Raw genomic sequence first — 17,500 nt, forward strand, 5'->3', positions numbered from 1 at the left:
ATATATATACATATATATATATATATATATAAGTTAAAATATAAAATTTCTATCTATATACGTATATACCGTATATATATGTATGTATCAATGCATATACTGTATACACACAGATATATATATATATATATATATCTGTGTGTGTGAGTTTATGTGTGTGTGTATTAGAATATGCAAATTCGATAAATAAAATCAAGGCGAATTATACGAATATCCTGACCACAATCAAGGGATGTCTGTGCAGCATTGGAGTTTGAAAGAATGGTATTATATGCTCCAAGGACTTTACGAAAACTAAATTGCGAACTAAGGAACAGATGATTATCTTCAGCAAACCCATTAAGACGTTTTGCCAAAAGACGTTCAAAAACTTCAGAAAATATGGGAGTTATGAAAATTGGGCGGTAATCAGTTGGACTTGAGCTACCACAAACATATTTACATAGAGAAGTAACATTAAAAAAATTTCAAAAAGTGCTAAAAGCTCCTCTTCTTTCTAACTTGAACAAAATAACAATTAACTTTGGAGCTAAGAATTCTGCGGTCTTCATGAAAAATAAAGGGGGAAAATGGCATTTGAGTGTGCACCTCCATAACCATCAGAGTCCATCAAGAAAGCTTTAATTTCTCGAGATCGAAAAACTTGACTAGTTAGTTTAGACTCACGAAAACAGGAATGAAGAAATTCAGTTTTTCTCATCAGCCAAAAAGGTTGCCTTTCACTATGGACACTGATTGAAAAGAGCCCTCTGTTTACGTTAAGGAGGATACGGTTTCTTTTATTGTTAAAATGAATTCCTTTTCAGTTGCAGCATAAACTCTCCGAGCAGAAGCTTCAATCTGAGTATAGTTATTCTAGGTAAAATCTGATATGTTACTCTTCCAGAAGATGACAGGCCTCAGCTTCTCTATATAAGCACATCTATAATCCCCATTGAACCATGGTTTTTACTTCACTCGGTAGCTTAGCACAAGAGAAGGTATACGCCTATCAATTATGTTGACTAGACCCTCATTTCTAGGGACAACAGGATCAACAATACAATACAATTGTGACCAGTTCAAGCCCAAAAGTTCATACAAATTCCCATTTCAGTCTGCTTGAGATTTCATATAAATCTTACATGAATATGATGCATCATTGACAAGCTGCTCAGTCTTCACTACTAATGAAATCAAAGTACGATTAGATGTCCCAACTGGAGAAAGAACCTTACTTCATATAATGCCAGGGGAGTCAGTGTATATGAGGTTCAAGCAGTTAACGGATTTGTTTGCAACTTTACGTATGATTTGCTCACAGCCTGATTCAGAAGCCAGATTCTAAAGCTCTTAAGCCATGGCAATTGGTAGCAGAAAAGTAATTTATGCACTCCCTATGGTGAGTATTGAAATCAACAACAAAGACAGAAGAGACCTATGTATCCGCTTCTTGTATCTTAGCCATAATGGTAAGATGACAATCGAAGATAGAATCATCCATGCATGGGTTCCGGTAGATGGAACACAAATGCCTGCCACTAACTTGTATTACCTTAATCTCATAGCATCCACATTAATAGCAAGAGTGATGAGAAGCAGGGGATTCAGTCCTATTATACACCGCTATTCCCCTGGCTCTAGGGATGGCATCATATTTCAAAATGATTTAGTTTCTTAAAACCATTTTAAGGACAATATCACACTTTCTGGACAAAACAATAAGGTATTGGATATTTGCATGAAGACCACGAAACTTGTAATACAATAGGTGACATTGACGAAATCCTGAACGTATTGGTCCCAGATTATTCTAAATGTTTCCAAACAGCATAAGAATTAGTTGTAATAAAAACGACACATCATATTTATAATTGAATTAACAAGAATAATACAAAAAACAATATGTTCAGAAACATAAATAAAGTGATTGATCAAACCCATAGACTAAAGAAAAAAGTCGGGAAAACTGATCAACATGGGGGAGCCGATATACCATGCAAAAATAAATAACCTCCAGGATAGCTTCTTCGACTGAAGGGAGTTCTCTAAGGATGGTTAAGGAAAGAAAAATAATCATATTATGATAAGAAAACATCATAATAAACCCCCGGGTATCCGTGGCCTTTTTATTGAAAAAAAAAATATATATATAGATTAGTGTACCAGAGTAGACCATCAGGCAAGAGAACTCTAATCCTAGGCAGTGAAAGACCACAGAACTTAGTTTATAGCACTACCCAAACAAGACAACAATGGTTTAAGTTTGGTGTGTCTTCTACCCATACACTTAAACACATAGACACGTACATACAGATATATATATATATATATATATATATATATATATATATATATATATATATATATATATATATAATATATATATATATATATATATATATATATATATATATATATATATATATATATATATATCATATATATATACACCCACGAATGGCATTTAATACCGAATTCTATCTTGGGAATATATATCCACTTGGAATTCATTTTATGGTAACAGCTTCTGGCCGGGTGGGGATTCGAACCACCACCTGTACGGCTGGAAACCATGCTGGCAGGGACCCTACCGACTGAGCTATCAAGAGAGACTAAAAGATTATGACAAGTCCCCCTACATATTCCCGTCGAATTCAGGAATCTGTTCATAGACTTGAAATAAACCCATCTCCACTATGATAGCTGAATCCTGAGTTTGCAACACGTGGTTATTTTAATGAACATATATCACAAGCACACGTGATTTTAATTAATGTAAATATCACCCACGAATGGCATTTAATACCGAATTCTATCTTGGGAATATATATCCACTTGGAATTCATTTTATGGTAACACAGACTTTGGCATGATCGACGGAGGGGACAATCAGAACCACAACCATAAAAAATTAGGAATAACAATAGAAGCAAAACTACTTATTTCACTGCCTAAAAGTTTTCTTTAAATCGAAACTTCTGTCAGCTCTTTTGACATATTTTTCGGAAAATCTCTCTTTTAGGGTTCAGGTGCTAAGGCCATTAAAGTGCTTGAAGCAGTGAAAATGGGGAAAACCATGATTTGCAACAAATTGTTTGCATACTTCGTAATGTCAGTTCGTTTGAGAATTACTTGTTATTTCTGAATTCCTTACAGTTTTTTCTGGCATTTGTGCTATTTATGGTAGCAAGCCTTTGATAAACATTCTTTTAGATATAATCTTTCTTTGCGCACATATACAGAGAGAGAGAGAGAGAGAGAGAGAGAGAGAGAGAGAGAGAGAGAGAGAGAGAGAGAGAGAGAGAGAGGAGAGAGAGAGCCTTACCTTATTTTTTTTTTTTTTTTTTTTGGGTTCCCCCAGGTCCCTCAGTGTGAGGCACCTCGTATATCCACCAGAGAGTTGCTAATACATCTTCCGGTGTATTTTGCATCTTCCAGTCTTGGATGGTCTGGGATGCATCTTAGGTATTTATCGAGCTGCTTTTTAAACGCATCTACGCTCACTCCTGATATGTTTCTTAGATGAGCTGGCAGCACATTAAATAGTCGCTGCATTATCGATGCTGGTGCGTAGTGGATTAATGTCCTGTGCGCCTTTCTCAGTTTACCTGGAATGCTTTTTGGTATTATTAATCTACCTCGGCTTGCTCTTTCTGATACTTTAAGCTCCATGATGTTTTCAGCAATTCCTTCTATTTGCTTCCATGCTTGTATTATCATGTAGCGTTCTCTTCTCCTTTCTAGACTGTATAGTTTTAAAAATTGCAGTCTTTCCCAGTAATCAAGGTCCTTAACTTCTTCTATTCTAGCAGTATAGGACCTTTGTACACTCTCTATTTGCGCAATATCCTTTTGGTAGTGTGGGTACCATATCACATTGCAGTACTCGAGTGTACTACGCACATAAGTTTTGTAAAGCATAATCATGTGTTCAGCTTTTCTTGTTTTAAAGTGTCTGAATAACATTCCAATTTTTGCTTTACATTTAGCCAACAGTGTTGCTATTTGGTCGTTGCATAACATATTCCTATTTAAAATTACACCAAGGTCTTTAATTGCTTCCTTGTTTGTGATTGTCTCATTATTAGGTCCCTTGTATGCATACACCATTCCTTCTCTGTTTCCATAATTTATTGATTCGAATTTATCGGAGTTAAATACCATCCTATTTATCTCCGCCCATTCATATATTTTGTTTAGATCTCTTTGTAGTGAGTTCCTATCTTCATCACAAGTAATTTCTCTACTTATTCTTGTGTCATCGGCGAAACTTCTCACTACGGAGTTTTCAACATCACAGTCTATGTCTGATATCATAATAACAAATAGCAGTGCAGCTAATACCGTACCTTGGGGCTCACCAGATATTACCTGGGCTTCATCTGATTTCTCGTCATTTGCAACCACTATCTGTTTTCTGTTTTGCAGGAATTCTTTTACCCATTTTCCTATCTTTCCCACAATATTATGCTTTCTCATTTTTTTCTCCAATATGTTATGGTCTACCTTGTCAAAGGCTTTTGCAAAATCTAGATATATCACATCTGTGTCTTTTTCACTTATCATATTATTGTATATGTTTTCATAGTGAGCTATCAGTTGGGTCTGTGTACTTTTTCCAGGTACGAAACCGTGTTGACCCATATTAAACAAATTATTTTTGACCAAATGGTTCATTATTTTCTTTTTTATTACCCTCTCATACACTTTCATAATATGTGATGTTAGACTAACAGGTCTATAATTGCTTGCCTCTAGTCTTGATCCACTTTTGAAGATAGGGGTTATATAAGCTAATTTATGTTTAACATATATCTCGCTCATATCTATACTCTGTCTTAGCAGTATTGCAAGTGGCTTCGCGATAGTGTTTGCAGTTTTTTTTAACAAAATCGCTGGAACTCCATCTGGTCCGGCTGCCGATCCATTTTTAATTTCGTTTATAGCCGTGACAATATCTGCTTCATTAATATCTATATCCGTTAGATATTCAACATTTTCTTCTCTCATTTCTGTTTCATTATTCTCATTCGCAATTCTTGGCGTGAACTCACTCTTATATTTTTCTGCTAATATGTTGCATATTTCTTTTTTTTCATTCGTTAGCCGTCCTTCAATTCTTAGAGGGCCTATTTCTATTCTCCTTTTATTCATCTTTTTTGCATAGGAGTAAAGTACTTTGGGGTTTCTTTTTATATTTTGAAGTGTCCTTTCTTCTAAGTCCCTTTTTTCATTTTCTTTCGACTGCATAATCTTTTGTTCTGCATTTTCTATCTTACATTCTATTTCCCTCATTTTCCACACATTTTTTTCTTTTGCAAGATTTTTCTTCCACTTTTTAATTTTCTGAAATAAGATCCTTCTGTCTCTTGGTATGCACGTCTTTTGTTTATTGTTTTTTTTCGGTACATATTTTTCAACAATTTTCTCCAGTATTTTGTACAGTATATCCGTATTTACCTGTATATTATCACTTATAAATACATTTTTCCATTCTTTATTCAGTTCTTCATTTATTTCTGACCATTTTATATTCTTACTGTAAAAGTTATATTTTCCATATCCTTCCCAAAGTTTTGTGCTTTTATTAATTCTGTGATCACTTGCTTTGGAATGAACTATCAATTCTATGACATTGTGGTCTGAAATTCCCGTGTTATACACTATTATTTCTTTAACATAATTCACCTCATTCACAAATACTAGATCTAGGACATTTTCCTTTCTTGTTGGAATGTGGTTTATTTGTTGCATATTATGTTCTAATAGCATATCTTGAAGCTTTTCAAATTGCCTCTTATCTTCTGCGCTACTATTACTCTCTTTTTTATATGTATACATACAACCACTTTCTTCTATCCGTTCTTTCCAATCCACGAAAGGAAAGTTAAAATCTCCGGATAGGAGTATATTCCAGTCTTTATGGTTTCTACATATATCATCTATTTTTTCTATTATTATGTCAAACTCCTTAGTATTTGGGAGAGAGAGAGAGAGAGAGAGAGAGAGAGAGAGAGAGAGAGAGAGAGAGAGAGAGAATTGCTCAAAATACAATATGAGAACATGAAAGGAAAACCTCAAACAATTCTTGATGTATTTCTAGAGACGAAAGGGATAGCAGAAGAAATCCAGGATAGATTTAATTTTTAATACACACATTTCCCGCTATATTTGTTTATAATACGTCAATAGGATCGAATAGAAATAAGAAGTTCTACCAATTCACATGAAATTTAATCGCGAATTGAGAATATGTTTCTGTCTTATAGACAAAAGGAATTCTCTACAAAATTTCAATGACTGCAGCAATTGCATTTATATTCCTTTAGTGCTGTTACAAAAATGTACATATACAGTGTTGTGTACATGAATACATATACCATTAATTTATTTTCATTTGTGTGTAATTATTGCTATATAACAAAGGTGTTTTGCTTATATCTCTGGATTACATCGTCTATTTCTCACATCTATTTCGGAAAGGTTTTCCATGATAATCCGGGAAATCAAAAAGAGAACGGTTGCAGCACAATATGCAGCGAGTAACAAAGACATGTCTGAAGTTTGAATCTGGTTCCCTAATGAAAAAGGCTGCTGAGCCTCAGATTTAACACCAAATAACGTGGGTTTTCTGAGTTATTGCATCATCATGATGCTCATTTTTCTTTTTGTTTCTCTCGCAATATCGTTTCCAACTTTTGTTCATGCCGTTATTTGTCCTCTAAAGTGGGTTTCAAGTGGAATTGCATATTTTGTAAAGTAATCCATTCGTTCCCAGCTTTCATAATATGGCCAGATATTTTCTACAATTCTTTGTAATGACGATCTCGAGCTATAAATGGTGCTGTTGTTGACATCATTAGAAACTCCAGCCATGCAAGTATCTTGAAAGGAAAATATCTAATCAACAGAATGGTTATAATGTAGATTTATTTCTTTTATTTGAGATAAACTTCTGTATGTCTCCGTTGACACTAGGCCTACAAAAAATCAGAATGGTTCCCTTCAATGCTGAGAGACTATCCTTGAGTACTTTTTATGACTCGGTACCTGGCGACAACCATAGCTTGTATGCAGTTATGGGTATAGTAGTCCTTTCTATATGATATCTAAATTCAACCCTTTTCGTATTTCTTGCCCTTGCAGTCATTTCTTTATCATCGAATTTCCTTCATCAAATTTCTCATAGTTCTCCGTATTTAGGCTACTTGTTATGTTTTATACCTTACATTTTTCTTTCCGATCTGTTTACGATTCTTAGGGGGAGTTACATTTCCTATCCTTGTTTCGTATAAGAAGTTCCATTTTGAAAAGTTTACCTACTAATCTATACTTTCAGAACAGCTGTAGGAAACTCATTACATGTGCACGTTTCCTGAAAAATACTTTAAATAGATTACTTTGCCTAGTATCTTATTTTCTACAGTTTTTAACCGACATGTCCAACGTTAATTTCCTATCTCATTTACCAGTTTTCTATATTCTTCCAGTTATGGTATTCACGAACCAGCTATGTAAAGCATTGGATAGTAATCTATTTTTCCTGAATTGGATGTATATCTTTTTGGCTATTGCAATCAACCGGACTTAGTCTGTTATCTCCATTTTTCATATCGAATGCGGGAAACGAAGTGTGGAGCTTTTTACATTTAGAAAAAGACTTTTTTTTTTTTTTTTTTTTTTTTTTTTTTTTTTTTTTTTGCATCCATCATCCTGTTATATAAAAGTAAACCTTTTTATCCAAGATTTCCTGAAATGAAAAAGAAGTCAAATTGACGCATCACTCATTTAGCTCAAAAGTAGTAATGAAATTTTAAACTCTCTGGAAATGGAAAGCTGAATAACACTTCAAAAGAAGTAACTGAATAAACAAAATATTAGAAATAACAAAGAAAACGTTTTATTGGTTTCCAGAAAAAAATAGACAAAATAGTTTATATACTCGGGTAAAAAAGGATATATATATAAACTTACATGGCAATTCACTTCAGCCAGCATTTAAATATTGCACCCAAAAAAATTAATTCTTTGTGTGAGGCTATACGCATCTCTACAGCAAAGGATTATGATTATCTCATGCTAAATAAAAAAGTTATATGTACATGTAATTGTAGAGCAGACGAAAAAAAAAAAGGAATATTCACATAAGATTAATATTGAAAGAGGATGACCATTAAAGTTAGAATTCGTCATGCAGGATATTAAATGGAATTAATTCTAGTAAAGATAATTCGCAGTGAGGCTGATGGTTATACATTCTCGACTCCCGAGAATTAATATTACAGAAACATATCTACCCTATACCACTGTGGTCATTGTACGAACGATGAACATAGAACTAAAATGTTAACGTTTTTATGAACGAAGAGCAAAGCCATAGTGTTGTGAGACTATCAGTCAGAAAATATATAATTGAGCTTTGCATTTCAAAAAAGGCTATGATCCAAACAATAACTGAAACAAAAAAGAGAAATCATAATCTAAATAATATTCTATCAGAATTATGTCCATCATGTACAGATTTCCGAGTAAGGAGTTTTTTTTTTTTCCTTTTTAGAGGAAATAAAAGCCATGTTATAGTGACAAAGGGTTCTTGTAATGTTACATAAAGGGTTCATACTTTCCGAGAAGAATTTGAAAATCGGTAGTGTTCAAAACTTGTTTTTTTAATAACAAAATACAAATGCCTATTTACAAGATAAAAACAATGTTACTTAAGCCAGCTTTGATAAAGGTTACAAGTGGATCAGGTAATGCACTATACACAGAGGTCAGGTGTGTGGGGGAGGGGTGGTTACTCAAATCTCTATATTTAAAAAAAGAACTAGTGTAACAATCTTTGATTATATAAAAATAAACTTTATGGACAAAAACAGAAACCAAAAATATCCATTGTTATAGTTTACAAACCTTAAAAAACAAATTCCCATATCTTCTTTGAAGAATTCAGTGCACTTGTTAGGATAATTGTCACGCAAATAAAAATATATATAGATAAATGAACAAATAAATAAATAAACAAATAAATAAAAAATATTTATTTGTGGAGTCTTCAATCATTGGATTCATGACTCATAAAATCCTAATGCTTCCGCATTTAGTGTGTTATTGGAATCATTTTTATTGGTCAATAATATTGACTGCGCAACTACTTTGATTTGGATTACGTTGGACTTAGTTTCGGGTGATGGAATGAATAACATTATATCTGATATCACTGTAGAAGAGTAGTGTGCTATCTCTCCAGTTCACATACTTATTAAGTTTAAACTACCTCCACAGAAACACGCAGTGGTGAAGAAGAGAAACTTTGGCCATAAATTAAACTTCTCTCCTTGTGTATTTATTGAAGAAGTAACCAAGGAAATAAATGATGCTATCAGTATTCTCTGTGATCATGGTAACCAACGTTTGTTGAGCGCTTTGTGTGTTGACTTCCGTATGACCAGCTATGATAGAGTAAGTAAATGTGAATATTATACCATGTGTACACTGATGGAAAACACTTTATGTGTGAAGGGCCGATCTCCTTGGTTTGATGGGGGAGAATCTAGAGAAAAAATGTGGGAAACAGTATGTAAAGAAAGATAGTGGCATTAGTTAAAAACTCAAAGTACATATGTATAATACAAAACTGCAATATGCAAATATAATTACCTACAATGAAGGAAAAAAAGAATACTATAACAGAAGGACCGACGAGGCATCGACAGACGTAGATAACTTACATTGTCTCTTAGATATTATAATGGGGAATCTGAAAAAAAAAAAAAATACCAGAGGGGTGCAGTGACCATGAACTAGCAAATAATTTTCTAGCATTCTATGAAAATAAAATAAAAAGTTTAACTAGGTCATTTACAAATTTTCAACATCAGATTAGTGCTACACCAGATACACAGATAAAAATAACAAGATTCAATACTGAACATAAGACTATGTCACCAGCATTCTCAAGAGATCATATAAAGCATACTGTGCGATCAATGCAATGCCAATATCTAAAGTAACTGGGGAAAGAAACATCTAGTCTAACTGATATAATTACAAGAATAGCAAATACAAACATCGATGAGTGTAAGTTTTCTAAATCTCAGAAAAGGTTCCATAGTTACACCGGTTCTGAAAACAGCTGTAAATGATCAGGAATTGCGCTTGTATAGACTGTTTTCGAATCTACCGTTATTGAAAAAAGTGCTAGAATACACAATTCTTGAACAACCAATTAGTCGGTTAAAAGAAGTAGAAGCTTTGCCATATTACCAGTCTACATATAAAAAATCATACTCTACGAAATCTGCTATCTGTTCTATTGTAAATAATAATTTGGAAATGATAAATGAATACAAATGTAGTATTTTAATATTTCTGGATCTTAGTGCTACTTCTGATACATTTGTGCATGAACTACTATTAAATGATCTACGGTCATCAGTATTGAAAATCAAAATTTTTAATACCTAGAAGACTACTTAGTTGACAGAAATTTATGAGTGCAAATTGAAAACTATTTTGATCGTATGAACTATTATACGGAAGGGTACCTCAGGGAAGTGTACTAGGCCCACTATTAATCTGTATCTAGAATATTGTTCTGTCAAAAATAGTAAAAAGGCATGGAGTAAAATTCAAATTATGTTACGACCCTAGTAAAACTCTAAATCAAATTCTTGCCATTGTTAGGGAATGCATGACCATTAAACAGCTAGAATTAAATGAAAAAAAAAAAAACTGAGTTCATTCTGGTATGAAAGAAAAAAAGCCTGAAAAACTTGAGTGATATATAAATAAAAAATAAAAATCTGCCCGCATTTACTAATAAAGTTCGGGATCTAGGCGTATCTCTTGATTTTAATTTGTCTTTCAGTACTTGAATAAATAATGTAGTAAAAACTGCTGGCTATCATCTTAGGAACATTGCATTTATAAAGAAGTACCTAGATGAACCTTCTGTAAAGACACTTGTGATAAACAGTGTTATAACCAGTATTGGCTGCTGCAACTCCATCTACTACAATTTACCAAGAGTGCAACGTAAGATTTTACAAAAAAAAAGGGCGCAGGACTGATAAAATGTGTCCCACCCCAAGAAAGGATCACTCTTACACCAACTGATTCATACTGGATACCCATGAAAGCAAGATTCAATTTTGAATTATGTATAACCCTTGTAGTTATCAGACCCGGACGTCTACAATATCTAAGTGAATTGCTACATACTATGCAGCAAACAAAACGTGTAGACACGAGAAGTGTTACAGGTGGATTCACATAACTGGAATCTATATATACGTCTACTCTAGGACCAGAAACTCTACAATGAGCTCTCACTAGACATCCGAAAGACTGGAAAGATTAAGGCTTTTAAGAGGAAAATGAAGAGTTCTCTGTTTTAATAGTGTGGATTTGACAATAAACGAGAAATATGCGTTTGTTAAATGCTGAATGTCTTGAAATGCACATGATAAAAAGACTATGTAGGTCTTGTGGAGAGTAGGGTTCCTTTTCTTTATAGGACCAGAAGAACAGACCGTAAAGTAAAATAGGTACTCTTGATTATACTTAGATTCATCTCTATATGAAAATGATAGTCAGGAAGGGTCTGGTTAGATTTTCATCAAATATACTGGGAAACTATTGTTCTGAAATCCAACTTACTTTAATGTTGACATAGGAAAAGTATCCTCAAAATGTAGGTAAAACTCTCTATAATCGAAAGTTCCGAGTTGGCTATAAAAGTCAATAATAATAATAATAATAATAATAATAATAATAATAATAATAATAATAATAATAATAATAATAATAATAATAATAATAATAATGATGACAATATTAATCATGTTTAGAAGAGGAGGAATAAGTAAAGTATGAACAAGGGAATATCTGAACAAAAGAAAAGCCAACGAATGAATAGAAATTTGATTCTGATTTGAACTCGGAAAAGGCTTTTAACATTAATTACATTTCTTCATCGTTAATGTCCGTGTCAGAGGTATTAGGCTTTATTAGCTATAAACAATAATTTTAGTCGGTGTTTCCTGGTAACAAAGAGGATTCATGACTATCTCCCTTTCAATGAAATACGCAGAGTTACACATAATAATTATATTCTCGTTTTACGCAATAGGTGGAAATATAGAAACGAAAATTATCTCTCTTAATGGTGATTAGTTCTATGTCATTTTGTTAAATTGTTTATTTGTATGGTTGGCTTAAATAATGCAAAAGGATGTGCAGAACAGGGATTTTTATCATAAATTTTTATTTTCTTAAATTCAAAGAATTCAGATTACAGCTGAACATTCTTAGCTCATTTTTAATGTATCTAATGGGAACTCCTTACAAAACCAAGGAAACAGTTAAATTTTACTGGGAGTCACATTGGTTGATGAAATATGACTCAATTGGGGATATGCTTACTGGGAATCACATTAGGTAATATAATTTAATTCAAGTGAAAATCTGTTTACTGGGAATCACATTGAGTAAAGAAATATAATGGAAGTGGAAATCTGTTACCCGGGTGTCACAGTAGATAATGAAATAAACCAAGTGAGAATCTGTTTACTGGAGGTCAAATGGCAATAGAATATGATTCAATTGAGGAACTGTTTACTGGGAACCACATTAGGTAACGAAATATAATTCAAGGAAGAATCTGTTTACCGGGGATCACAATGGGCGAAGAAGTTTAATTCAAGTGAACATATTTTTCCAGGGAGACACAGTAGATCATGAAATAAAAATCAGGTGAGAATCTATTTACTTGGAATCACATTAAGTAGTGAAAAATAATTCAAGTGAGAATCAGTTTACTAGGAGTCGGAAGGGCAATGAAATATGATTCCACTGAGGATCTGTTTACTGGGAACCACATTGGGAAATGAATATAATTCAAATGAGAATCTATTTACTGTGAATAAAAGTAGATAATGAAATATAACTCGTGTTAAAATATGTTTATTTGGGAATCATATTGGCAATGCAAAATAATTCAGGGAAGAATCTATTTAATGTGAGTCAGAAGGGCAATAGGATATGATTAAATTGAGGATATTTTTACTGAGAACGGCAATGGGGAATAAAATATAGTTAAATGGAGAATAGGTTTACTTGTAACCACATTAGGTAATAAAAAGTATTTGAAGTGAGAATCTGTTTACTGTGAGCCAAAATGACAATGAAATAAGATTCAATTGAGGATCTGTTTACTGCGAGTCACAGTAGATGCTGAAATATAATTCAAGTGAAAATCTGTTTACTGGGAATCACATTGGGTAATGAAAAAAAAATTCAAGTGATAATGTGTTTACTGGGAGTCACATAAGATAATGGAATATAAATCAAGACATAATATGTTTATATGATATAATTTAAGTAGAATTTGTTTACTGGGAAACACTTTGGGTAACGTAATATAAATCAAATGAGAATCTTTTGACTGGGATTCACAGTAGATAATAAAATATAAATCAAGTGAGAATATGTTTACTGGCAGTCAAATTGCAAAGGAATATTATTCAATTGCGGACATTTTTACTGAAAACCACATAGGATACGGGATTATAATTCAAGTGAGAATTCCTTTACTGGGAATCACATTGGCTAATTAAATATAATTCAGGAGAGAATGTGTTTACTGATAATCACACTATATATTTAAATATAATTCAAGTTAGAATTTGTTTACTGGGAGTCAAAGCAGATAAAAGAAAAATTAAGTGAAAATCTGTTTACTCGAAATCATAATGGGCAATGCAGCAAAATTCAAGGGAAAATCTGTTTACTCGAAATCATAATGGGCAATGCAGCAAAATTCAAAGGAAAATCTGTTTACAGGGAGTCGAAATGGCAATGAAATATGATTCAATTGAGGATCAGCTTACTGAGAACTACGTTGGGAAATGGAATATAACTTAATGGAGAATCTGTTCACTATAGATCAAATTCAGTGATGAAAAATAATTCAAGTGAGAATCTGTTTACTCTGAGTCAAAATAGCAATGAAATATGATTCAATTGAAGATCTGTTTACGGAGAGTTACATAAGATAATGAAATATAATTCAAATGAGAATCTGTTTACTGGAAATCTCATTGGTTAATGAAAAATAATTCCAGTGAGAATCTATTTAGTGAGAGTCTTATTAGATAATGGAATATAAATCAAATGAGAATCTGCTTATTGGGAATCACATTGGGCAATGAAATAAAATTTAAGAAGTATTTGTTTACTGGGAATCTTTCTGGATAATGAATTATAATTCAAACAAGAATCAGTTTACTGGGAGTCAAAGTAGATAATGAAATATAAATCAAGCGAAAATCGGTTTAATGAGAGTCAAATGGCAATGAAATATGGTTCAATTACCGACATTTTTACTGAGAACCATATAGGGTACTGAAATATACTTCATGTGAGAACTCGTTCACTGGGAATCATATTGGGTAATAAAATTTAATTCAGGTGAAAATCTGTTTACTACGGGTCACAGTAGATAATGAAATACATTACAAGTGGGATTTAGTTTACCGGGAACCTCATTAGATAATGGAATATAACTTAGGTGAAAATTGGTTTAATGGGAATCACATTGGTAGTTAAATATGAATTTATTGAGGATCTCTTTACTATGACTCCCAATGGATAAGGAAATATAATTAAAGATAAATTCTTTTTACTGGGAGTTTCAGTAGATAATGGAATAGAATTCAAGTAGGTGCCTGTTTACCAGAATTCGCATTCAGAAATGAAATATAATTCAAGGGAAAATTCTTTACTGGATTTCACAGTAGATAATGAAATACAATTCAAGTAAGAATTCATTTACAGGGAATCCATGGGGTAATGAAATATAATTCAAGTGAGTATCTGTGTATCAGTAATCCCATTGTGCAATGAGATATAATTCAAGTGAGGATCAGTTTACTGGGAAGCACAGTATATAAAATAATATAATTCAAGTGAGAATCTGTTTATTTGGAGTCACAGTAGAAAAAGAAATGTGATTCAAGTGAGAATCTGTTTACTGGGAGTAAAATGACAAGGAAATAGGATTCAAGTGAGAATCTGTTTATTTGGAGTCACAGTAGAAAATGAAATGTAATTCAAGTGAGAATCTGTTTACTGGGAGTAAAATGACAAGGAAATAGGATTCAAGTGAGAATCTGTTTACTTGGAACTACATTGGGTAATGCAACATAATTCAAGTGAGAATCTGTTTACTGGGGTCCCATTAGATAATGAAATACAATTCAAGTGCCAATCTATTTTTTGGGAAACAAATTAGATAATAAAATATAATTCAAATGGGAATCAGCTTGATGGAATTAGTGGGAATTAGTTTACTGTGAGTTAAAATGGTCAATGATATATAATCAAAATTACTCTAGATTCTGTCTTTTGATTCCAGAGAGCGAAAAGTATTCACAAAAGTATTGTATGATATACTTACTTTAGGTGCTAAGCCTTTTCCTTTTTCATGTTAATTTATATCCTTCAAGACTGTACATTAAGTACATATAATAGATTAAAACATTGAAAATAAATGGCTAGTATATGGAATTACACCATGGCCAAGAAAACTTTATCACCAGGAAGTTGAATGCGCCGTCATTGGTGATTCTACAATTCCTCAAATTCCTGATATTATGAATGAAAAGCTTTGATAAAGTCTAAATATGAAAATGACAAAAGTACCCAATTTTTGATGCCAGATTTGGAACGATAAGGGCCGTCATGTATCCTGCATCTTCATATTTCATTTCACCGTTTTCCTCAGCAACTCTCACTATTCCTTTTCATAAATTTGCAGCTCTGATTATACTCTTCTTTTTCTTTTCTTAATCTCTCTCATTAGTTATATTCGGTTTCATACTGATCCCTTGTTTCAAAAACATCACTGACAGTGGAAACTTCGTACCCTTTTACCAGCGGCATCTAAATATCATCATAAGTCTAAACTATTCCGGACCAATAAATAATATCACCTCAAATCACATTGTCAAGATTCATTCAGTCTCTCTCTCTCTCTCTCTCTCTCTCTCTCTCTCTCTCTCTCTCTCTCTCTCTCTCTCTCTCTGTTTGTATGTGCAAACAAAGGTTATGTCTAAAAGAACGTTTATTAAAGACTCGGTACCATAGATATATGTATAAATTACACAGGCTAAATACACTGGTTTACAAAGAAATTGAGGCAAGCACAAAATACCCGTATTTACCTAATTTGGGGGGGCTGAATTCAAATTTGAAATCCGTTTTTACTCATCACTTCTAGTTTTTTTTTTAGATATGCATAGTGTGCATTTTGTGCGTATACGGTATATAAAGGCTTATATGCATTCTGGGTTAATTCTAATATTGTGAGATTTATGGCTTATTTCTTAGTTATTATGCACTAAATGTGAGTGATTGCATTACATTATATATATGATTATATATCAAGACGGATTTTGGCAGTTAGGGCAGCAGGTCTCAATCCACACTCAGTAGTGCTCTGGCAGTCGTTGGAAGAAGTTGTCTCGCAGGTGGCGCAGGAGGTTGGTGTCCCTTAACTATCGTGTTACACATCTTTTGGGTAGCTAAATAGTAGTATTACATTTTCCAATGCACATTTTATTGCCTTGCATATTATTTAGTTTTACTTTGTTATATTTTCAGATTCTCCAATGGCTTCAAGCACGTCAAAACATCGAGGATGCCTCAACAAGGCCAATTATTTCTGCTACGTGTGTGGGGACCTCGCATCAGTTGCACAGCGTTGAACCATCACTTCCCTCCTCAAAACCACCTACTTTCACTATTTTGACTATAAAATTGGTGATCAGGACAAGTCTTGGGATCCACACATCTGTTGTAAACCATGCTACAATGGACAAACTGCATGGTTTAATGGCAAGAAAGTGGCTTTTAACTTTGCATTCCCAATGGTTTGGAGAAAGCCACGAAGCCACGCAGATGATTGCTATTTTTGTTTAACTAATATAACTGGTTTCAATGCATCTTCTAGGAAAAAGATCAAATATCCCAACCTTCCATCTGCTATGAGACCCGTTCCCCATTCAGATGATCTTCCTGTACCCACACCTCAAGTAAATAAGGATATTCTTTCCTCATCAGATGAAGACATGTCTTCGAGGGAGGATTCTGCCGGATCAACATCTTTGACTCTACGTATTCAGGAAAAAGTGGCAACGAGCCACACTGGATCACGCAAGAAGACCTGAATGATATTGCTCGTGATTTGTATCTGTCAAAACAGCAGTCAGAGCTCTTGGCTTCTCGGCTTAAACAGTGGAACCTAGTCCAGGAAGATGTAAGGATCACCAGTTTCAGGAATTGGAACAAAGACCTTGCTTCCTTTTTCGACATGGAAAACAAGTTGTCCTACTGCACAAACATAACTGGCTTGTTCACGTCTCTTGGTTTGCCACATAATCCTTCAGACTAGCGTCTTTTCATAGACTCTTCCAAGCGAAGTCTCAAGGCTGTGCTTCTGCACAACGGGAATAAATAT

The sequence above is a fragment of the Palaemon carinicauda genome, chromosome 16 (assembly GCF_036898095.1).
Source record: "Palaemon carinicauda isolate YSFRI2023 chromosome 16, ASM3689809v2, whole genome shotgun sequence".
Classification (NCBI taxonomy): domain Eukaryota; kingdom Metazoa; phylum Arthropoda; class Malacostraca; order Decapoda; family Palaemonidae; genus Palaemon; species Palaemon carinicauda.